This window comes from Cornus florida, unplaced genomic scaffold, assembly GCF_030987335.1.
Source record: "Cornus florida cultivar Cherokee Brave unplaced genomic scaffold, ASM3098733v1 CherokeeBrave_3.0.0_Hap2_Chr02, whole genome shotgun sequence".
In the NCBI taxonomy this organism is placed as follows: domain Eukaryota; kingdom Viridiplantae; phylum Streptophyta; class Magnoliopsida; order Cornales; family Cornaceae; genus Cornus; species Cornus florida.
In genome coordinates this window covers 69,519,600-69,544,400 of record NW_026775572.1, presented here as the reverse complement: position 1 = coordinate 69,544,400, position 24,801 = coordinate 69,519,600, and the positions used below count along the sequence as shown (strand labels likewise).

General features: G+C 34.4%; 1 pseudogene; it reads right to left on the bottom strand.

Annotated features, from left to right (window-relative positions):
• Window positions 1-737: 737 nt before the first annotated feature.
• On the bottom strand, window positions 738-836 carry LOC132298030 (small nucleolar RNA R71; annotated as a pseudogene).
• Window positions 837-24,801: the final 23,965 nt, after the last annotated feature.

Here is a 24,801-nt window from a genome sequence, read left to right as displayed (position 1 = left end):
TATTACTTTCTTGATAGAAAGCATCGGCCCGTATGGAGGCATCATAATTTTGTGCATTGATATAACATGGGAGTATGGGATCGTATGTGGAGGTGGTGCATTGTTGTTGATTGTTGTTGTGGTTTGTTGTTTCTAGAAGAATTCTTCCCATTCTTGATTATCCCACATTTAATGGAAAACCAATTCTAAAATCTAGGGCATATGGATAATCTAAGCGAGTATTACCCTCTTAATGGGCATCCACCTCAAGGTGTGCATCCACCCTTGAGAATTTCACATCTTAATGTGTTGCTACAACCCAATCAAGTGCAACAACCTCCAATAATGCCAATCCATCTTCAAGATCATTTAGTGAATCCCCCCAATCATCAATTATCTCTTCGGGATCACTACACTCCCAATGTATACAATGCATCAAAATGCATCCGGTTGCCAAACTTTCGGGCAACCCATTATGAAATTAAGCCCACAACCATCCAAATGTGCCCCATTTTCTATGGGGTAAACAATGGAGAACCATATAAACATTTGGATGAGTTTTTGGAAGTTTGTTCAACCGTGAAAATCACGGACCTTTCGGAAGAAGTCTTAAAAATGAAGCTTTTCCCTTTCACTCTTCGGGAAAAGGCTAAATATTGGTTCAATAACTTGAGGGCAAATTCAATCACATCTTGGGCTCAACTACAATATGAATTCCTAAAAAAATTTTACCCCGCAAGTAGAACCGATGCTATGAGAGCTTCTATCCGTGAATTCTACCAAAATGAGGGAGAACCTTTACATGAAGCATGGGAGCGTTTGAACGATTTGCTACGGAAGTGTCCACATCACGACATTCCAAAGTGGCAGTTAGTTCGCTGCTTCTATGAAAGCTTATCCGATACCCAAAAAGATATGGTTGATGCTTCATGTGGAGGAGCCTATTTGGACAAAAATGAAGATGATGTGTGGCATCTTTTTGATCGCATGAGCGAAAATTCAATGCATCATTCTTCATCGTCCTGATTGGGCCAAAACTTGAATGAAGGAGGGAAGAAAACCTCCAGTCTTTCTCAAGTGGAAAGTTCCATGGAAATTGCCGCCGAAATCAAAAATCTTACTCAAAGGTTTGATAAATTTCTTTTGAGCCAAAACCCGGCAATTCAATCATCCAACTCTTTCCATTCTCAAAATGTGATGTGCATAACTTGCTCTAGTTATACTCACAATACTTTCAATTGTCCTCTTGGACAAGTTTTTCCGAGTGAGTATCAAGAACAAGTCAATGCTGTTTTCATTCATCCGGGAAGTAATCCAAATTCTAACTCCTACAATTCTGGATGGAGTGATCCTAACTTTTCTTGGAAAAATCAAGGAAGATGTATCATTCCTCCTATTCATAAAAATTCCCAAGAAAAGTATGTGCCTCCCCACCTCCGAAATGCAAATTCTCAAGCATACCACTCTCCATCGTATCCTCTTCCAAATGTGAATCAATTCTCTAATTCTCATTCTTCAAATCATCAATCTTATTCTCATCCACCTCAAGAGCCTCCTAGGAATCCCACTTTTGAGGATAAGGTTTTAGAAGCTTTGGGTGATCTTCAAAAGGAAAATCAAGTGTTTCATTCACATTCTCAATCAATTGCAAAACTTGAAGCCCAAATTGGGCAAATGGCTAAATCAATAAAAGAGAAAGGGCCTATTCAACCTAAGATTAACCGAAAGGCATACTCCATTTCCACCTTGAGGAGTGGGAGAAAAATTGATAATAAAGTTGAGAGACCTAGTGAAATAAGTGTTCCAATGCAACCAAGTGTTAGCTCGTTTACAATTCCCAATTCCATTCCTACTTCACTAGAGTCAAATGGTCACATTAAGGAGCCAATTCCATCATCATCATCTTCCTCCCATGTAGAGAAGCCTTATGAGCCAAAAGCTCCATTTTCTCAAGCTTTAAATTCTACTCCATTTTCGAGGCAAGAAGGAAAAATCCGTGACATGATTGAAGTTTTTGAACAAGTTAAAATCAACCTTCCTCTTCTTGATGCTATTCGCCAAATTCCACCATATGCCAAGTTCTTGAAGGACTTGTGTACTCAAAAGAAGAAGAACAAGGGACCAAGCCCAAAGAAAGTACTTCTCACGGAGCAAGTAAGCTCTATCATTAAGCTTAGCACCCCACCTAAGTTCAAAGACCCTGGCGCTCCAACCATCTCTTGTACCATAGGGAACCATGAGGTAAAAAGGGCACTTCTTGACTTAGGGGCTAGTGTTAACGTTATTCCTTACTCCATGTATCTTTAATTAGGTTTGGGAAATCTTAAGCCAACTTCGGTAGTTATTCAACTCGCCGATAGGTCTACAAAACAACTAAGGGGAATTGTTGAGGACATCCTCATCAAAGTCGACAAATTCTATTTCCCGGTTGATTTTGTTGTGCTTGACACTGAGCCGGTTCCCAATCCTACCACTTACATTCCCATCATTTTAGGAAGACCATTTCTTGCCACCGCTAATGCGACAATCAATTGTAGGTCCGGCATTATGGACATCTCTTTTGGCAATATGATGGTTAAGCTTAATGTGTTTAACACGAGCCAACATCCTATCAATGAAGGCGAGTGTTTCATGGTGAATATCTTGGATGAAATTGTTGAAGAAGTCATTCCTTCCATTCCTTCTGAAGATCCTCTTGAGGCATGCCTCTCTCACTTCAACATGGACGCATTTGACATTGAAAGCTCCATATATGAAGTGAATTCTCTAATGGATTCCGTAGCCATCTTAGACTTCCCGCCATGGAAAAACTCAAAAGAACCTCTCCATTCAATCGCAAGTACTCTTTCTTATCAAGAAGAGGAAGAAGTGGTAAGTACGCCAATGGCCAATCCAATTTATGAGGACATTCCTTATAATATTGAGCATGAAGTCATTGAGGCGACCTTAGTGAAGGAGGAGAAAGTGATCAATGTGGAAGTTGACAAAAATGATGAAGAGATTGAGTTTCTTAATAATCTAACCGAGCCTTTGAAAGACATTACCTTGCCAAGTGCAAGGCCGCTCATTATGGACTTTATTTTCAAAACCGTGGATGAGAGGAAACAAATTGCATCTTTCACCATTTCTTTCCAAATCATTCTTTTGGGAGATGTATTCATTGTTGCGAGAGAAGATCCATTGGGGAAAATAAATAAACGGATCAATGAGGATGTCTCATATCCAGTTTTTGATTCTTTCGACTAGTGAGTCGCCCCAACGTCTTGCTAGAGACGTTAAACACTAATTGTTCGTAGAATTTTCAAAAAAAAAAAAAAAAAAAAAAAAAATGCATTTTATTATTATTATTTTGTTTTCTTTTCCTTTTGTACATTTATGTATTTTTAAATTCAAAAAGAAAAAAAAAATTTTGTTGTGATGGGTAGGATAAGTTGGTATTTGATTTTATTTTATTTTTAGTAGTATTATTTTAATTTTAATTTATATATATATTTAATTTTAGTATATATATTTTTCTTTTTAGTTTTACTTAAAAAAAAAAAAAAAAATAAGTTGGTAAGTGATTTTATTTTAATTTTGTTTATTATTATTTTTATTTTTATCTATTTTTCATTTCAGTGTATATATTCTTTTTAGTTATTATTTTTATTTTTATTTTTTATTTTTAGTGTATATATTAAAAAATAAATAAATTAAAGAAAAAAAAAAAAAAGAGCAAAAGATGGATCACCATCTTGGCAGAGAGCAACAAAAAAATGTCCCAAGTAGATTGATCCCCCAATCACGTGGATCGATCCCGTCGCCACTTTCTCATTCCACAGTGAAGGGCCAATTTTGTGTCTAAAATTATCGATCCCCTTAATTAATGGATCGAGCCCGTTAGCTTGCCTTCCCATCTCTCTCTCGTCTGCATTCACTGCCAACCCTCAAATCTCTTAACCCAAGTTCTTCGACCATCCTCTCTATTCAATCCTCTCTGTTCTATCCTCTCTTGCGCCGTGTTGAAGAGGTCGTTCAACGGCGTCGCTGTTGGGTGGTGGGTTATTTCCCAGCGATTTTACTTCGCCGTTCTCTGTCGCATCTGGGCCAGCGATCGCCGCTAGGTTTTTCTCCGAGATCGCGGCTGTACAACTTTCCAGCGTCAGCTGGGTCTTTCCGGCGGGTGTGTTAATCGCTGTATTTCTCCGACGAGGTTGGGTAGCCGAGATTACATCGCCGCTGCTGGTTTTTCTTTTCCGACGCGTTTAGCTTGGTTCTCTGGCGTCTGCGGCTGTTGGGTCGCCGAGATTACATCGTCGCGGCTGGTTCGTTCGCCGGCTTGTTCGCTTCACCGGCAGTTTAGGCGTTAGGTTGTGGATTTCGCCGACTGTGGGTTGCGTTTGAGGTTGTTGGGTAGAGATTTCGCCGGCTTGTTCGCTGCGCCGGCGACGCGGCTGTTCGTCTTTCCGGCGTCCCATCTGTTCGTTTTCCAGCGATTCGCGGCTGGGTTCGTCAACGATTCGCGGCTGTTCGTTCTCCGGCATCGCGGCTGTGTCTCTCTGGCAATTTCGGCTGGATCTCTCCGGCGCTTTCGACTGGGATCTTCGCCGGCGAGTTTGCAGGTTCCTTCCGGCCGTGCTTCATTCTCCGGCGAGCACGTGTTGTCAATAAAAAAAAAAGAAAAAGAAAAAGAAAAAGAAAAGATAAGACAAGAAAAGAAAAAAAAAATTAAATAATAATAAAAAATTAAATAAAATTAAATAAAATAATAATAATAATAATAAATAAAAAATAAAAAAATAAAAAATAAAAAATAAAAAAACTGTTAAATTGATGATTAAAAATAAATAAATAAATAAATAAAAAAATGGACTTCATTATTTAAAAAAAAAAAAATGTGCATTCAAGAAAAAAAAAAAAAAAAAAAAAAAATTAATTAAATTGTTGACTCAAACTAAATAAATAATAATAAAAAAAACCAATTCAGTAGATTTTGAAATAATGTTTTTATTTATTTATTTATTTCTTTTAAAATGTCCAAAAAAAAAAAAGAATTTCAAAATTTTTCAAAGTCGCATTCCGTCTTACTAAAGACGTTAAATTTAGTCCATGTTATTTATTTATTTATTATTTCTTGTATACTTATTTTTTTTCACAAAAAAAAATAAAAATAAAAATAAAAATAAAAATAAAAATAAATATGTTACTAGTATACCCTTATGCTTGGTTATACATGTTCATCTTTTATCCAGGGTTTCATCTCATATATCTTTGCATCCTGTTCTATATTGTTTTTGATTGTATGCATTGCTCATCCTATATGATATTTGATGTGAGTTTGCTAGTATGGTTCTACGGCTAGGTTTTTGCATCCAAGTTTGGGGGAGACATCTTTCCTACTGGATCATTGCTGGACTTCATAATCTTTGCCATCACGGTATACTCTTTCCATCATTTTTCATTGTTCTCTTTGCACATTGAGGACAATGTACAGTTTAAGTTTGGGGGTAAGGTTATCATGCTTCATTCTATTTTAAGTCGAGTTTTAAATGCATAATGCAATTTGAGATGTATTTGGCAATGATTTTGAACTTTTGAAGCATAGTACTTTTAAAAAACAAGTTGTTAAAGTCTAATACTTCTTGTATGCTCTAGGATGCCATTTAGGGGTAAATTTTTAATTTTTGATATCATGTTTGGTCTTGTGGTACACATCATCTTGTTGGTTGAAAATGCTTTGAGAGTTGATTCTAGAATTCTACACTTGCACTTACGCACACTAGCATTCAATTTGTGGGGTACATGCTGAGTTGATTATTGTCTTGGTTTATCCCAATTGAGCTAGTATGCTTTGGAACCTTTCATTCTTGATAAAATGACCTTGGAAAGAAAAAAAAATAAAAGCACTCACCAAAGGTGAGGAAAAAAAAAAAAAAAAAAAAAAAAAAAAAAAAAAAAAAACTGCATTCTTTCAACATGTCAACTGATTAAAAAGGAAGACAAGGAAAGAATGTAAGATGTATGATTAGTTTGAATTCGTAGCCTAGTCATTCCGAGTCATTATGCCCTTAGGAGTGTCTTTACACTTAACGCCCTAAGACCATCTGGTTTGGGAGTCGTTGGCTCAACGCTTGTTACATGGGGTTATTAGAAAGCTTAAGGAACTTGGACATTGCACATGGTCATACATATATATATATATATAATTGATGAAATCAAATAAAAAAAAAAAATGTTTGATTGAATAACAAGGTTCATTCAATGTCTTGATGTCTGGTACTATATCTGTATGCTAGTTTGAGGGTAAGGCTATGCCATTACTTTGATTTGCTAAGTTAGCAACACATTTTGATACCGGTTCACTAAAAAAGGATGATAGAATTGATTCAATTTGCATGATTAACTTGCTTGATGTGTGGAGGACCATTGTTGCTTACATGATGTTGAAATATTGAGAATAGCTTAGAAATGGCAGAAATTTGCATACTTGAAGTAGTCTACTTTAAACACTTATTTGATATATGTCGTTACTTCTCAAGTAAGAAAGAGCTGTTGATGTTTGTGGGTATCATTTCTGCAAACCCTCACGAGACTTCACTCGTCCACTAGGGGTAACCTAGGGGTTTAAAAGGCTTGTTGCATATGCTAAATGCAACCGTGATCCCTATGAAAGTGGTGTTATCTTTATTTGCTTTATTAGTTCATAATTGTATATATGTTTGTTTCATTTCCATGCTGTAGTTTATTACTAGGGACTAGCAATATCTAAGTTTGGGGGCGTGATAAGTGCTTAAATGTTGCACATTTCAGCACCTAAGCTAAGGTATTTCAGTCTTTGCATCTATCTTAATTTTATGTTTTAGTCCTAAATTATGTTTATGTGTATTTCAGGGCAATAAAGTTAAAATGAGCTAAGAACGGTCCAATTAAGCCTTTTTGGAGTTAAGCAAAGATTTTCAGACAATGGCATAAAGCGGTCAATTTCGGGCCTTTGATGATGTTCCCAAAGATGGAGAATCAAACCAAATAGCCCGGGGCAAAAATGGAGCTGAATAAGGCTTAAAGGAATTTGTCAACTCTGGGGGGATCGATCCCCAGGGTGGGGGATCGATCCCCCAGGACTTGACAACATTGCATATTTTTATTTCAATGTTTGGGCTTATTTTGTAACCTAGTGGGCTTTAATAGGTTTATTACTTAAGCCCAGTGAGGCCCATTGTTTTTAGGGTTAGTATTTATTAGTTTAGTGATTTATTATTTGAGAATTAAGTTTTGATTATTTTTTTAATCTGTATCGTGATATCGTTCTCTCTGGAAGAAAACGAAAGGAAGAAAAAAAGCGAGGGTTTCAAGAATATTTTTTACAGAGGCTTTGTCTACAGTTGAAGGAAGAAGAAGAAGGGCCAAAAGATGGAGATAGGACTTGTTGACACCATGATCATCTTCTCCATGAGCTAGTTCTTCACTTAGGGCTTGGATGAGCCCTAAGTTCATGTAACCCTAACCTTTGTATTTTTTTTCTTGGGGAATTATTATGTTGTAATTAAATTGTATGGCCTTGCGATTTCTTAATATATACATGCTTGATTTGATAAATTAGGGTTTGTATTGATAAATTCTTCCATTGAAATCTCCAATTGATTGTATGTCTATGTATGATTAATTAGGGATTTTATTCTTCATTAGATGATTAGAATTTAATTCTTCCATTGATTCTATATGAAAATTGCATGTCTAGGTGTGATTGATTTAGAATTATACTCTACACTAGATACTTCTTTTAGTTGTGTTTAGTGATAGCCATAGCATGAGACTTAGTTGATACAATTGTCAATTAATTTGATGGATAAAGGCTTAATCATGACAGATTGTTTTACAAATTAGCTTATTTGTCATTAGTTAATTGTAGTAAAGTAGGCAATCTGTGCTTGATTATTTTAATCCATGCTTCTAATTACAATTAGTATTATATTCTTGATTGATGTGTGCTCTTATTGGATACATTTGTGAATGTGTATGGTGGGTTATGACGTAATCTTGAATGGGTTCTACACTTTAGTTTAATTATCATTAGATAGACAATTCATTCTTGATGTTGATAATCTATGCTTACAATTGTGATTTGTGATGATAATGTGACCACATCTATAATTACACTAATAAATTCCCCATTAATTGAAAGCATATGGTTAATTGCATGGGCTTAGTGGTGAATCCTAACCCTAAGACTCTCTTCCTATCTCTTTAATTCTTAGTTTAATGTCATTTCTATTTTCATGCTTTTAATTGAATTTTAGTTTAATCACTCCACCAAAATATTTTTCTCTCACACTCTTTCTCTCTTCTCTCTTTTACAATCTAATTAGCATTAAAATCAAGTTTAGTCCCAACACGTATTCAATCCCTTGGGTTCGATCCCTTCTCACTTCATACTACATAGTATAAGTGTCTAGCGGTTTACAAATGTAAACTATGATGCCCGCTTGATACCATTTCCAAAACCAAAGTGTTGTGCATTATTTTGTGCACACGCTCGGGTCGCACCATAGTTTTGAACAAGTCAATGCTGTTTTCATTCATCCGGGAAGTAATCCAAATTCTAACTCCTACAATTCTGGATGGAGTGATCCTAACTTTTCTTGGAGAAATCAAGGAAGAGGTATCATTCCTCCTATTCATAAAAATTCCCAAGAAAAGTATGTGCCTCTCCACCTCCGAAATGCAAATTCTCAAGCATACCACTCTCCATCTTATCCTCTTCCAAATGTGAATCAATTCTCTAATTCTCATTCTTCAAATCATCAATCTTATTCTCATCCACCTCAAGAGCCTCCTAGGAATCCCACTTTTGAGGATAAGGTTTTAGAAGCTTTGGATGATCTTCAAAAGGAAAATCAAGTTTTTCATTCACATTCTCAATCAATTACAAAACTTGAAGCCCAAATTGGGCAAATGGCTAAATCAATAAAAGAGAAAGGGCCTATTCAACCTAAGATTAACCGAAAGGCATACTCCATTTCCACCTTGAGGAGTGGGAGAAAATTTGATAATAAAGTTGAGAGACCTAGTGAAATAAGTGTTCCAATGCAACCAAGTGTTAGCTCGTTTACAATTCCCAATTCCATTCCTACTTCACTAGAGTCAAATGGTCACATTAAGGAGCCAATTCCATCATCATCATCTTCCTCCCATGTAGAGAAGCCTTATGAGCCAAAAGCTCCATTTCCTCAAGCTTTAAACTCTACTCCATTTTCGAGACAAGAAGGAAAAATCCATGACATGATGGAAGTTTTTGAACAAGTTAAAATCAACCTTCCTCTTATTGATGCTATTCGCCAAATTCCACCATATGCCAAGTTCTTGAAGGACTTGTGTACTCAAAGGAAGAAGAAGAAGGGCCAAAAGATGGAGATAGGACTTGTTGACACCATGATCATCTTCTCCATGAGCTAGTTCTTCACTTAGGGCTTGGATGAGCCCTAAGTTCATGTAACCCTAACCTTTGTATTTCTTTTCTTGGGGAATTATTATGTTGTAATTAAATTGTATGGCCTTGCGATTTCTTAATATATACATGCTTGATTTGATAAATTAGGGTTTGTATTGATAAATTCTTCCATTGAAATCTCCAATTGATTGTATGTCTATGTATGATTAATTAGGGATTTTATTCTTCATTAAATGATTAGAATTTAATTCTTCCATTGATTCTATATGAAAATTGCATGACTAGGTGTGATTGATTTAGAATTATACTCTACACTAGATACTTCTTTTAGTTGTGTTTAGTGATGGCCATAACATGAGACTTAGTTGATACAATTGTCAATTAATTTGATGGATAAAGGCTTAATCATGATAGATTGTTTTACAAATTAGCTTATTTGTCATTAGTTAATTGTAGTAAAGTAGGCAATCTGTGCTTGATTATTTTAATCCATGCTTCTAATTACAATTAGTATTATCTTCTTGATTGATGTGTGCTCTTATTGGATACATTTGTGAATGTGTATGGTGGGTTATGACGTAGTCTTGAATGGGTTCTACACTTTAGTTTAATTATCATTAGGTAGACAATTCATTCTTGATGTTGATAATCTATGCTTATAATTGTGATTTGTGATGATAATGTGACCACATCTATAATTACACTAATAAATTCCCCATTAATTGAAAGCATATGGTTAATTGCATGGGCTTATTGGTGAATCCTAACCCTAAGACTCTCTTCCTATCTCTTTAATTCTTAGTTTAATGTCATTTCTATTTCCATGCTTTTAATTGAATTTTAGTTTAATCACTCCACCAAAATATTTTTCTCTCACACTCTTTCTCTCTTCTCTCCTTTACAATCTAATTAGTATTAAAATCAAGTTTAGTCCCAACACGTGTTCAATCCCTTGGGTTCGATCCCTTCTCACTTCATACTACATAGTATAAGTGTCTAGCGGTTTACAAATGTAAACTATGATGCCCGCTTGATACCATTTCCAAAACCAAAGTGTTGTGCATTAAGGTTATCATGCTTCATTCTATTTTAAGTCGAGTTTTAAATGCATGATGCAATTTGAGATGTATTTGGCAATGATTTTGAACTTTTTAAGCATAGTACTTTTAAAAAACAAGTTGTTAAAGTCTAATACTTCTTGTATGCTTTAGGGTGCCATTTAGGGGTAAAGTTTTAATTTTGATATCATGTTTGGTCTTGTGGTACACATCATCTTGTTGGTTGAAAATGCTTTGAGAGTTGATTCTAGAATTCTACACTTGCACTTGCGCACACTAGTATTCAATTTGTGGGGTACATGCTTAGTTAATTATTGTCTTGGTTTATCCCAATTGAGCTAGTATGCTTTGGAAGCTTTCATTCTTGATAAATTGACCTTGGAAAGAAAACAAAATAAAAGCACTCACCAAAGGTGTGGAACAAAAAAAGAAAAAAAAAAAAAAAAAAAAAAAAAGCTGCATTCTTTCAACATGTCAACTGATTAAAAAGGAAGACAAGGAAAGAATGTAAGATGTATGATTAGTTTGAGTTCGTAGCCTAGTCATTCCGAGTCATTACGCCCTTAGGAGTGTCTTTACACTTAACACCCAAAGACCATCTGGTTTGGGAGTCGTTGGCTCAACGCTTGTTACATGGGGTGATTAGAAAACTTAAGGAACTTGGACATTGCACATGGTCATACATATATATATATAAAATTGATGAAATCAAATAAAAAAAAAAATGTTTTATTGAATAACAAGGTTCATTCAATGTCTTGATGTCTGGTACTATAGCTGTATGCTAGTTTGAGGGTAAGGCTATGCCATTACTTTGATTTGCTAAGATAGCAACACATTTTGATGCCGGTTCACTAAAAAAGGATGATAGAATTGATTCAATTTGCATGATTAACTTGCTTGATGTGTGGAGGACCATTGTTGCTTACATGATGTTGAAATATTGAGAATAGCTTAGAAATGGCAGAAATTTGCATACTTGAAGTAGTCTACTTTAAACACTTATTTGATATATGTCGTTACTTCTCAAGTAAGAAAGAGCTGTTGATGTTTGTGGGTATCATTTCTGCAAACCCTTACGAGACTTCACTCGTCCACTAGGGATAACTTAGGGGTTTAAAAGGCTTGTTGCATATGCTAAATGCAACCGTGATCCCTATGAAAGTGGTGTTATCTTTATTTGCTTTATTAGTTCATAATTGTATATATGTTTGTTTCATTTCCATGCTGTAGTTTATTACTAGGGACTAGCAATATCTAAGTTTGGGGGCGTGATAAGTGCTTAAATGTTGCACATTTCAGCACCTAAGCTAAGGTATTTCAGTCTTTGCATCTATCTTAATTTTATGTTTTAGTCCTAATTTATGTTTATGTGTATTTCAGGGCAATAAAGTTAAAATGAGCTAAGAACGGTCCAATTAAGCCTTTTTGGAGTTAAGCAAAGATTTTCAGACAATGGCATAAAGCGGTCAATTTCGGGCCTTTGATGATGTTCCCAAAGATGGAGAATCAAACCAAATAGCCCGAGGCAAAAATGGAGATGAATAAGGCTTAAAGGAATTTGTCAACTCTGGGGGGATCGATCCCCAGGGTGGGAGATCGATCCCCCAGGACTTGACAACATTGCATATTTTTATTTTAATGTTTGGGCTTATTTTGTAACCTAGTGGGCTTTAATAGGTTTATTACTTAAGCCCAGTGAGGCCCATTGTTTTTAGGGTTAGTATTTATTAGTTTAGTGATTTATTATTTGAGAATTAAGTTTTGATTATTTTTTTAATCTGTATCGTGATATCATTCTCTCTGGAAGAAAATGAAAGGAAGAAAAAAAGCGAGGGTTTCAAGAATATTTTTTACAGAGGCTTTGTCAACAGTTGAAGGAAGAAGAAGAAGGGCCAAAAGTTGGAGATAGGACTTGTTGACACCATGATCATCTTCTCCATGAGCTAGTTCTTCACTTAGGGCTTGGATGAGCCCTAAGTTTATGTAACCCTAACCTTTGTATTTCTTTTCTTGGGGAATTATTATGTTGTAATTAAATTGTATGGCCTTGCGATTTCTTAATATATACATGCTTGATTTGATAAATTAGGGTTTGTATTGATAAATTCTTCTATTGAAATCTCCAATTGATTGTATTTCTATGTATGATTAATTGGGGATTTTATTCTTCATTAGATGATTAGAATTTAATTCTTCCATTGATTCTATAAGAAAATTGCATGTCTAGGTGTGATTGATTTAGAATTATACTCTACACTAGATACTTCTTTTAGTTGTGTTTAGTGATGGCCATAGCATGAGACTTAGTTGATACAATTGTCAATTAATTTGATGGATAAAGGCTTAATCATGATAGATTGTTTTACAAATTAGCTTATTTGTCATTAGTTAATTGTAGTAAAGTAGGCAATCTGTGCTTGATTATTTTAATCCATGCTTCTAATTACAATTAGTATTATCTTCTTGATTGATGTGTGCTCTTATTGGATACATTTGTGAATGTGTATGGTGGGTTATGACGTAGTCTTGAATGGGTTCTACACTTTAGTTTAATTATCATTAGGTAGACAATTCATTCTTGATGTTGATAATCTATGCTTACAATTGTGATTTGTGATGATAATGTGACCACATCTATAATTACACTAATAAATTCCCCATTAATTGAAAGCATATGGTTAATTGCATAGGCTTAGTGGTGAATCCTAACCCTAAGACTCTCTTCCTATCTCTTTAATTCTTAGTTTAATGTCATTTCTATTTTCATGCTTTTAATTGAATTTTAGTTTAATCACTCCACCAAAATATTTTTCTCTCACACTCTTTCTCTCTTCTCTCTTTTACAATCTAATTAGCATTAAAATCAAGTTTAGTCCCAACACGTGTTCAATCCCTTGGGTTCGATCCCTTCTCACTTCATACTACATAGTATAAGTGTCTAGCGGTTTACAAATGTAAACTATGATGCCCGCTTGATACCATTTCCAAAACCAAAGTGTTGTGCATTATTTTGTGCACACGTTCGGGTCGCACCATAGTTTTGGCGCCGTTGCCGGGGATTGATGGTTTAGTTGGAATTGAATTAGGCATTAGGGCTAATTTGATTATTTTCTTTAAATTACTATTTTCTTACAAATCCCTCTTGTTCAATTAGGTACTTGAAAAGAAGAGGAGCAAGCATTGGATATTGGCACCATTGTGACATTGTTGCTAGTGACTTTCGTGAGCTTTCTTGAATTTCTTTTACTATAATTGTTCAATTCTCTACATGCTTGCGAGATAGCCCTTGTCGAGGTTTTCACATTGTTTAAATTCTTGTCCGAGCATAAGCCCAAAAGGAGGCGATTACTTTCTTGATAGAAAGCATCGGCCCGTGTGGAGGCATCATAATTTTGTGCATTGATATAACATGGGAGTATGGGATCGTATGTGGAGGTGGTGAATTGTTGTTGATTGTTGTTGTGGTTTGTTGTTTCTAGAAGAATTCTTCCCATTCTTGATTATCCCACATTTAATGGAAAACTAATTCTAAAATCTAAGGCATATGGATAATCTAGGCGAGTGTCACCCTCTTAATGGGCATCCACCTCAAGGTGTGCATCCACCCTTGAGAATTTCACATCTTAATGTGTTGCCACAACCCAATCAAGTGCAATAACCTCCAATAATGCCAATCCATCTTCAAGATCATTTAGTGAATCCCCCAATCATCAATTATCTCTTCGGGATCACTACACTCCCAATGTATACAATGCATCAACATGCATCCGGTTGCCAAACTTTCGGGCAACCCATTATGAAATTAAGCCCGCAACCATCCAAATGTGCCCCATTTTCTATGGGGTAAACAATGGAGAACTATATAAACATTTGGATGAGTTTTTGGAAGTTTGTTCAACCGTGAAAATCACGGACCTTCCGGAAGAAGTCTTAAAAATGAAGCTTTTCCCTTTCACTCTTCGGGAAAAGGCTAAATATTGGTTCAATAACTTGAGGGAAAATTCAATCACATCTTGGGCTCAACTACAATATGAATTCCTAAAAAAATTTTACCCCGCAAGTAGAACCGATGCTATGAGAGCTTCTATCCGTGAATTATCCCAAAATGAGGGAGAACCTTTACATGAAGCATGGGAGCGTTTGAACGATTTGCTACGGAAGTGTCCACATCACGACATTCCAAAGTGGCAGTTAGTTCGCTGCTTCTATGAAAGCTTATCCGATACCCAAAAAGATATGGTTGATGCTTCATGTGGAGGAGCCTATTTGGACAAAAATGAAGATGATGTGTGGCATCTTTTTGATCGCATGAGCGAAAATTCAATGCATCGTTCTTCATCGTCCCGATTGGGCCAAAACTTGAATGAAGGAGGGAAGAAAACCTCCAGTCTTTCTCAAGTGGAAAGTTCCATGGAAATTGCCGCCGAAGTCAAAAATCTTACTCAAAGGTTTGATAAATTTCTTTTGAGCCAAAACCCGGCAATTCAATCATCCAACTCTTTCCATTCTCAAAATGTGATGTGCATGACTTGCTCTAGTTATACTCACAATACTTTCAATTGTCCTCTTGGACAAGTTTTTCCGAGTGAGTATCAAGAACAAGTCAATGCTGTTTTCATTCATCCGGGAAGTAATCCAAATTCTAACTCCTACAATTCTGGATGGAGTGATCCTAACTTTTCTTGGAGAAATCAAGGAAGAGGTATCATTCCTCCTATTCATAAAAATTCCCAAGAAAAGTATGTGCCTCCCCACCTCCGAAATGCAAATTCTCAAGCATACCACTCTCCATCTTATCCTCTTCCAAATGTGAATCAATTCTCTAATTCTCATTCTTCAAATCATCAATCTTATTCTCATCCACCTCAAGAGCCTCCTAGGAATCCCATTTTTGAGGATAAGGTTTTAGAAGCTTTGGGTGATCTTCAAAAGGAAAATCAAGTGTTTCATTCACATTCTTAATCAATTGCAAAACTTGAAGCCCAAATTGGACAAATGGCTAAATCAATAAAAGAGAAAGGGACTATTCAACCTAAGATTAACCGAAAGGCATACTCCATTTCCACCTTGAGGAGTGGGAGAAAATTTGATAATAAAGTTGAGAGACCTAGTGAAATAAGTTTTCCAATGCAACCAAGTGTTAGCTCGTTTACAATTCCCAATTCCATTCCTACTTCACTAGAGTCAAATGGTCACATTAAGGAGCCAATTCTATCATCATCATCTTCCTCCCATGTAGAGAAGCCTTATGAGCCAAAAGCTCCATTTCCTCAAGCTTTAAACTCTACTCCATTTTCGAGGCAAGAAGGAAAAATCCATGACATGATGGAAGTTTTTGAACAAGTTAAAATCAACCTTCCTCTTCTTGATGCTATTCGCCAAATTCCACCATATGCCAAGTTCTTAAAGGACTTGTGTACTCAAAGGAAGAAGAAGAAGGGCCAAAAGATGGAGATAGGACTTGTTGACACCATGATCATCTTCTCCATGAGCTAGTTCTTAACTTAGGGCTTGGATGAGCCCTAAGTTTATGTAACCCTAACCTTTGTATTTCTTTTCTTGGGGAATTATTATGTTGTAATTAAATTGTATGGCCTTGCGATTTCTTAATATATACATGCTTGATTTGATAAATTAGGGTTTGTATTGATAAATTCTTCCATTGAAATCTCCAATTGATTGTATGTCTATGTATGATTAATTAGGGATTTTATTCTTTATTAGATGATTAGAATTTAATTCTTCCATTGATTCTATATGAAAATTGCATGTCTAGGTGTGATTGATTTAGAATTATACTCTACACTAGATACTTCTTTTAGTTGTGTTTAGTGATGGCCATAGCATGAGACTTAGTTGATACAATTGTCAATTAATTTGATGGATAAAGGCTTAATCATGATAGATTGTTTTACAAATTAGCTTATTTGTCATTAGTTAATTGTAGTAAAGTAGGCAATCTGTGCTTGATTATTTTAATCCATGCTTCTAATTACAATTAGTATTATCTTCTTGATTGATGTGTGCTCTTATTGGATACATTTGTGAATGTGTATGGTGAGTTATGACGTAGTCTTGAATGGGTTCTACACTTTAGTTTAATTATCATTAGGTAGACAATTCATTCTTGATGTTGATAATCTATGCTTACAATTGTGATTTGTGATGATAATGTGACCACATCTATAATTACACTAATAAATTCCCCATTAATTGAAAGCATATGGTTAATTGCATGGGCTTAGTGGTGAATCCTAACCCTAAGACTCTCTTCCTATCTCTTTAATTCTTAGTTTAATGTCATTTCTATTTTCATGCTTTTAATTGAATTTTAGTTTAATCATTCCACCAAAATATTTTTCTCTCACACTCTTTCTCTCTTCTCTCTTTTACAATCTAATTAGCATTAAAATCAAGTTTAGTCCCAACACGTGTTCAATCCCTTGGGTTCGATCCCTTCTCACTTCATTCTACATAGTATAAGTGTCTAGCGGTTTACAAATGTAAACTATGATGCCCGCTTGATATGATTTCCAAAACCAAAGTGTTGTGCATTATTTTGTGCACACGCTCGGGTCGCACCAGTAATCTGTACTTGTTTGAAATACTTTAATTATTTTGATATTCCCTGATTTTGTGCGCTGATTTGATCAACCCGTGTTCCGAAATCAGGGGGTATCACACATATTGTCTTATGTGTGATTATTTGGTAATTGATTTCTATACTAGTTTTTCTATATTAATTGCATGTCTCTGTGTGGTTGATTGAGAATCTAGTGATAGCTAGATATAGTTTTTATTAGATCGGTTTGTCGATTAATTTGATGGATTATGCTTATACTTGATGGGTTGTTCTACAATTTAATTCATTCATGTAGGTAGGTAGACAATCTATACTTGATTTGATATTCCATAGCTTATTATTGCAAATTCCATGATTCTCTAGATTGATGTGTGCTACAATTGTGATTAGTTTGATGGGTCATGCTTAGAATTGATAAGTTGTGCTACACTTAGTTTAATTGTTGGTTAGGTAGATAATTCATACTTGAATTTAATGGTCCAAGCTTAATATTGCAATTGGTAGTCGCATTTTGTTCACAAGAATATTTTCCCCAATTAGTTGAAAGTGTGTGGTTTGGTGAACGAGCTTGGTGGCGATTGCAATGCACCCCAAGACCTCACTTTTCATCTCTTAAATCCCTACTCAACTTAGTTTATTTTAATTGCATTTTAATTAATTATTTTCTAGAATAATCAACCAACCCAACCCTTCTTTGCAATCAATTGATACATTAGAGTCGAAATTAAATTCCAACACGTATAATCTCTGCGGATGATCCCTACTCACTATACTTCACTAGTTGTAGTAGTGGTTTTATAAATGTAAATTTGACTTTTAAAGGCTTCCTAAACCACAATCATATTTTGACCTTGCGAAATGACCTCTCGCATTACAAAGTCGATTTTCTATCATATAGAAGAGGGCTTGTCATAAAGGTTAAAAAATGTAAAAATAAAAATCAAGCCTAAAATTCCAACAATAACATAGTATTTTTATTTTCTGAAAAAAAAAACAACATAAGTTTATTTAAGTTTGCAGAGCTTTGATTGTACTTGTCATATCAAAATGTAAGCCAAATCAAGGATTGTGTGCAATAAACACCCATGTCGTATGCATATTGAGCATATAATCCCTTAGGTTCATAAAACTTCTTAACATTCATCTTTTGTGCGAACAAAGGCCTAACACCACTTAAACGTTAATGGAGTGATGAAAAGACTAAAGTGCCATTCTGTAACTAATTAAAAGAAAAAGTAAAAAACTCAATGAATGTAAAATGATTAAAATGGCCAAGGAGGAACAACATCCGATTTTTAATACCTCTCTCTCTACCATTCTGACTTACTTCATTTGCAAAACCTAAGTTGAGTTCTTTATGTTGGAGCTCTTTCTCTCTCCACACTTTATATAATCTAGGGATAATTTCAAAAGTAAAAAACTCAATGAATGTAAAATGACTAAAATGGCTAAGGAGGAACAACATCTGATTTTTAATACCTCTCTCTCTACCATTCTGACTCACTTCATTTGCAAAACCTAAGTTGAGTTCTCTATGTTGGAGCTCTTTCTCTCTCTACACTTTATATAATCTAGGGATAATTTCATTAACACCCCTGAAGTTTGGACAAATCTTACATAGACATACCTTTCAAAAATTACTATCACACAGACCCCAAATGACTTTTCGATCACTTTTACTGTTAAAATGGTGTGAAATAACAATTTTACCCCCATTTTTTAATTCATTTTTAATTCAAAATATCAACAAACTTAAAGGACAAATTTTCCCTCATTAAATATAGTATTCAAACATAAAATTGAATACTATAAATGTAAATCTTCTTAACATATATATTTAAATAAAAATTTATATATAATGTATTTAATTTTTGAATATATTTAATATTTAGTTAAATATTATTTAATGTTAATATTATTATTTATGTAAATAAATAATTTTGGGCTTAAATTTGTAGCATTTTTCAAGAAGATATCTATATATATATATATATAGTGAGAGAAGAAGGAAAGAGAGAGGGGGGTAGAAACATCATTTTATACATAAAATCACTCTTTAGTAAGTCAACACAAAAACAACAGGGTAACAATGCCATTTTACATACAAAAAGTGCTCTGATCTGTAATACCCCTAATTTTCAAAAGAATATAAAAAGGATTTAATTATTTAGTTTATTATATTTTATGTGCTTATGTGGCTATGTGTTTATGTGTTATGTGGTTAAATGATTAAATTGTTTGATGCACATTGTATTTTATTTGTGTGTATTGGTGTGATGTGATCTATGTGACTTAATGGTGTATTTGGATTAAATGGTTTATTTATTTGATTTTTATTTTATTTGATTTTATTTTTTAAAAAAGGATAGATTTGGATAGTAGTAATGGACCAACCAAATGGGTCTTATAGACTACTCGGATAGAGCCTAAATGGGTAGGACTACGACCCATTGGTATTAGTTGTGGATATATATATATATATATATATATACATACATATACATATTGATGAGTATACATATATGTATATTATTAGTATTATTATTATTAATATTATGATTATTATTAATATTAATAATAAAGGAAGGATTAGTTTTATGGATATTTATATATATATAAATATATAAATTATTGTGTGTGTATATATATATATAGGTTGATTATAGTTATTTATATAATTACTATAATTATAAATTTTTTTTTTCTAATTTTTCCTATGATAGAACGTGAATTAGAAGGGGAGTAGAATTAGTTTAGGGTTAGTATATTAGCTTATATATATGTAGTTGTTGAGTCTGGCAAAGAGGTCTATTCATATATTGATAAAGAGAGGGGGTAGGCAGAGAGTTTTAGAGAGAGATACAGAGTGAGAAAGAAAGCAAACAGAGATGGAAAAAGAGAAACACAGAGAGGGAGAAAGAGAGGTCTTGGCCATGGAGAGGGCCGAGCTAAGGAAAAAGGAGGTAAGGGTTGCTCGTGTGGGTGTAGACCAACCTACAGATGAGGACAACGACATCCAGAGGTTGCCAGCGTCAAGGAATTGACTAGAAAAGAAGAAGTTAGGCTTTTATTCAAAACCCTTGAAGCAAGTTCTTCTTTGATAAGCGCTGAAAAGTACACATTTAAACCCCTTAAGCTTGAGTATTCTAGGACCTTTATCTATCTTATTTACCCGTTTTAGTACTTATTTGTGTTTTTGTCTATTTCAGGTCAATAATGTTAAAATGGGCTAAAAATGAGTTCTTAAGGCCTTTTTGGAGTCAAACTAAGTCTTAGCGATGATCCGGAGCAAAAAGAGGCTGATTTGGTGCAAAAAGAAGCTGATACTGAAAAGCTGAAAAGTTGGATGGATCGCAGAAAAAGTTGGATCGATCAGAAAAGTTGGATCGATCGAAAAATAAGTTGGATCGATCGAATAAGTTGGATCGATCGAAAAAGTTGGATCGATCGAAAATAAGTTGGATCGATCGAACTGGACATGCTGGCAGCAAGCTGTCACTTTTTCCGTGCGCGTCTAAAAGTTCACCTACCAAAAAGATGCGGGATTAGATATTTTTGGGCATATATTCTAGACTTAGTGACTAAGAAAAGGACCTTCTATATAAAGGGAAGCAACCCTTTTGTAAAGGAGGATTCTTTAGGCTTTTTATCATTTTTATTTTCTACATTGTAATTTTTATTTCTTTCTCTAGAAAAGTTAGAGATTAGGGTTAGAAGAAAAGAGAGAAGTGGAGGCACATCTCAAAAACACATCTCTAAATCTACTATCTCTCCATCTCTAGAGCTTAAAAGAAGAAGAAGAAGAAGAGGAAGAAGAAGATGGAGCCATGTTTGGAGCTTGATTCCATGACTACATCCACCTCCTCCATGATTGACTAGATCTACACTTAGGGCTTGGATGAGCCCTAAGTCTTGTGTAATCTAAACCCTTGTATTTCTATTTTTGAGGATTTATATATATATTGTTGTGATTAGTGTTCTAGCCTTGTGAATTTCATGAATCTTGGTATATTTCTATGATTTCCATGGTCTAATTCTTCTTATTAATTCTCTAGTTTATTTACATGTCCATATGTGATTAAATTATGAATTATGTCTCACATGATTTATATGGGTTAATTCTTCCATTGATTCTCTATTTTAATTACATGTTGTCTTATGTGTGATTATTTAGGGAATTGATCTCTACACTAGTTTTTCTATATTAATTGCATGTCTATGTGTGGTTGATTGAGAATCTAGTGATGGCTAGACATTAGTGCTTAATGGAATGCTCTTGTTATGTCTCTTGATGGTTCATACTTATTCCTTGATGGATTGTACCTCTCCCTTAGTTTATTTTCATGCTAGTAGTGTAGTTGTAGTGTAGTGTTAGTTGGGGAAACAATTCATGCTTGTTCTTTGATGTTCCATGCTTTTGAATGCAAGAAACATATGCTCTAATATTGTGGTGTAATGGAATTTTGAGCTTAAAGAAGGATTAATGACTTGTTATGATATATTGTATCTTTCACATGTGTTTAGACAATATATTCCTCTCCCAATAGATATATTGTGGCCTCTCACAAGATGTTTAGACAATACATGTTTAACTAAGTCATCCTTGTGAATTATTTGGACTATGAGCTTAATGAAAGGTTTAATGACTTGATTTGATATTTTGTTCTCTTCACATGTTGTCTAGACAATATATTCCTCTTCCAATAGATATATTGTAGCCTTTCACATGTTGTTTAGACATTATACACTTGTTGAGTCACCTTTGCTAGTCGAACCCATTTTGTTCACAACAATGTATTTCCCATTAATGGAAAGCAAGTAGTTAATTACACATGCTTAGTGGTGATTCCAACACCCTAAGTCCTCTCTTCTCATCTCTTAAATCCCTATCTCTACTTAGTTTTATTTTTATTGCATTTTAATTAATTCTTTTCTAGAAGTAATCAACCAATCCAACTCTCTTTTGCAATCATTTGGTTCGCTAGAGTCGAAGTTGAAATTCCAACACGTATAATCCCTTGGGACGATCCCTACTCACTCTTGCTACGTTAGTAGTAGTGTTGGTAGTGGTTTTTATAAATTTAAATTTGACATAAAAGGCTTTTCTTGAACCACACATTCACTACATTTAGTTTGGCGTATTGGAATGGCCCTCGTCAGATTTTGGCGCCGTTGCCGGGGATTAACGGTTTTGTTGGAATTAAACAAGACAATAGTGTTCATGAGATTGCTTCTATTTTTATTTTATTTTCCATTGTATATTCTTTTCTCTTGATTCTCATTATTATTTGTTCAATTAGGTACTTGACTATAAGGAAGGCGAACTTTGGAACTTAAAGCAATCATTGGAGCTTAAAAGCTAAATTTGGAGTTGAAGTGTTAAAGGACCATTGTGAGCAATTCTTGGCACTCTTGTATTTTAATTGTTTCACTTCTTTGCATGCTTGTGATAGCCCTTGTTGAGGCTCATTTTATTGCTAAATTTTTGTCCAAGCATAGGCCCTTGTTGAGGCCAATTTTTTTTTGCATTTAGGTTTTAATTGTGAATGGAGGAATTGATTGATCCAAGTTTGGGGGGGGGGGGGGGGGGAATTACATCCCTTCACCTTATGCTCCTCTATCACATTTTAATCCTTATGAGATTGAGTCCAATTCATTTCATGCATCATCTTATTATGGACTTAATCACTCATTTAATCCTTCTTATGACTATTACCCTCCCCCACCATTTTATGATGAATCAATTCCACCACCTTCTAAGTACTCACCCGGATTTGAAGAAAAAGTGTTAGCTTTACTTGATATGCATATTTCACACACTTCACTTATTAATTCTCATTCTCAAACTTTAGCCAACTTAGAAGCTCAAGTTGAGCAAATTACAAGTACTCTTTCTCATCAAGAGGAGGAGGAAGAGGCAAATGAAAAAATGGCAAGAACTTCAATGTATATAGATGAGGATGATGAGAGTGAGGAGAATGAAACAAGTAAGCTAATGCCTAGCACTCTATCTTGTATAGAGGAGGAAGTGGCAAGTGAGTTAGTGGCTAATCCAATAGAACATAACATGATTAATGAGGACTTTCCTTGTTTTAATTATGATTTTATCTATGATATGGTTACTCTAGAGAGTGAGGAGATGTTGACCACACTTGAGGTAGGAGAGAAGGAGGAGGAACTTGTTGAAGAGGGCATTCCTTCTATTATCTCTAATGACACTCTTGAGGAGTGTCTTTTGGAAATGTATAAAAATTGTGGTTTTGACTTTAAAAGCTCTAAAAATGAAATAAACTCTCTAATGGACTCCTTAGCTTACTTAGAAGGTGAGGAAATGGTAATTTATGAGGAGGAGAAGAGGGATGAAGAGAGGGTGTTTCTTATTAATCCAAATGAGTCTTTGAAAGACAATGCCTCACCAATTATCAATATGGATGATCATTTGAATGTGTTTCAAGAACACAACAAAGAGGCAAGCCTAACCATAATTGATTTTGTTTTCAAGACCGTGGATGAAAGGAACAATATCATCTCTTTTATTTCTTTTCAAGTCATTCTTTTGGAGGATGATTTTATTGTCATAAGTGGGACATTAAATGAGAAAAGTGAAAAGAAGGTCAATAAGGATGTTTCATATCCAGTTTTTGATTCATTTGATTAGTGAGTTGACCTAACATCTTGCTAGAGACGTTAAACACTAATATTCGTAGAGTTTCACAATTCTATTCCTCCCTCATTTCTTTTTATTTTTCATTCTTGTGTACATTCTTCCATCTATTTTTCAAATTTTTATTCTTGTTACCATCATTGGGGCTTAGCATAGGATTTTCTGCACTTTCAGTTCAAAATTAGGCATTTGGTGCCAGTTCGATCGATCACAAGAGCACCTTCGATCGATCGAATTGTTCTTCGATCGATTCAACTATGGATTCGATCGATCGAACTACCTTTCGATCGATCCAACTTCACAGTTCGATCGATCTCGAGCTTCAACACTTAGAAAATTTTTGGACCTGCATCCAAATTCCAAAATGCATGCTCTCAGGATCTCCAAATTATCAAAAGTTCAATCGATCGTAAACCATTTCGATCGATCGAACTACCTTTCGATCGATCCAACATGTGGTTCGATCGATCATGAGTCCCAACACTTAGAAAAATTTTTGGACCTGCATCCAAATTCCAAAATGCATGCTCTCGGGATCTCCAAAATTTTACATGTTCGATCGATCGAATTTCATCTCGGATCGATCACAGCTATGTTCGATCGATCGAACTTCATCTTCGATCGATCACAGCTTTGCCCCTTTTACCCTTTGACTTTTTGACTTTTTCCTATTTCTATTTTTTATTTTATTTTATTTTATTTTATTTAGTTACTTCTGTCTTGGTATTAAAAATAAATATATATATATATATATATATATATATATAAATATATATAATAATATTTCTTTTCTTTTCTTTTATTTCCTTTTATCTTATTTCCAAAAATCCAAAAAATATTTTGTTTAACTTTAATTTCTAATTTCGAAAAAAAAATAAAAATAAAAAAAAAAGTAAGAAAATTTTGTATATACTTGCATTGTACATATTCTTTCCATTTTTTTTTTTTTTTTTTGCATTGTACATGTTCCTTTTCATTTCTTGCATTGCACATATTGTTTTTCATTTCTTACATTGAACATATTCTTTCATTACATTTTGCCTTATTTAATTTTCTTTTTATATTTTGTTCATGCATTTTATTCTTT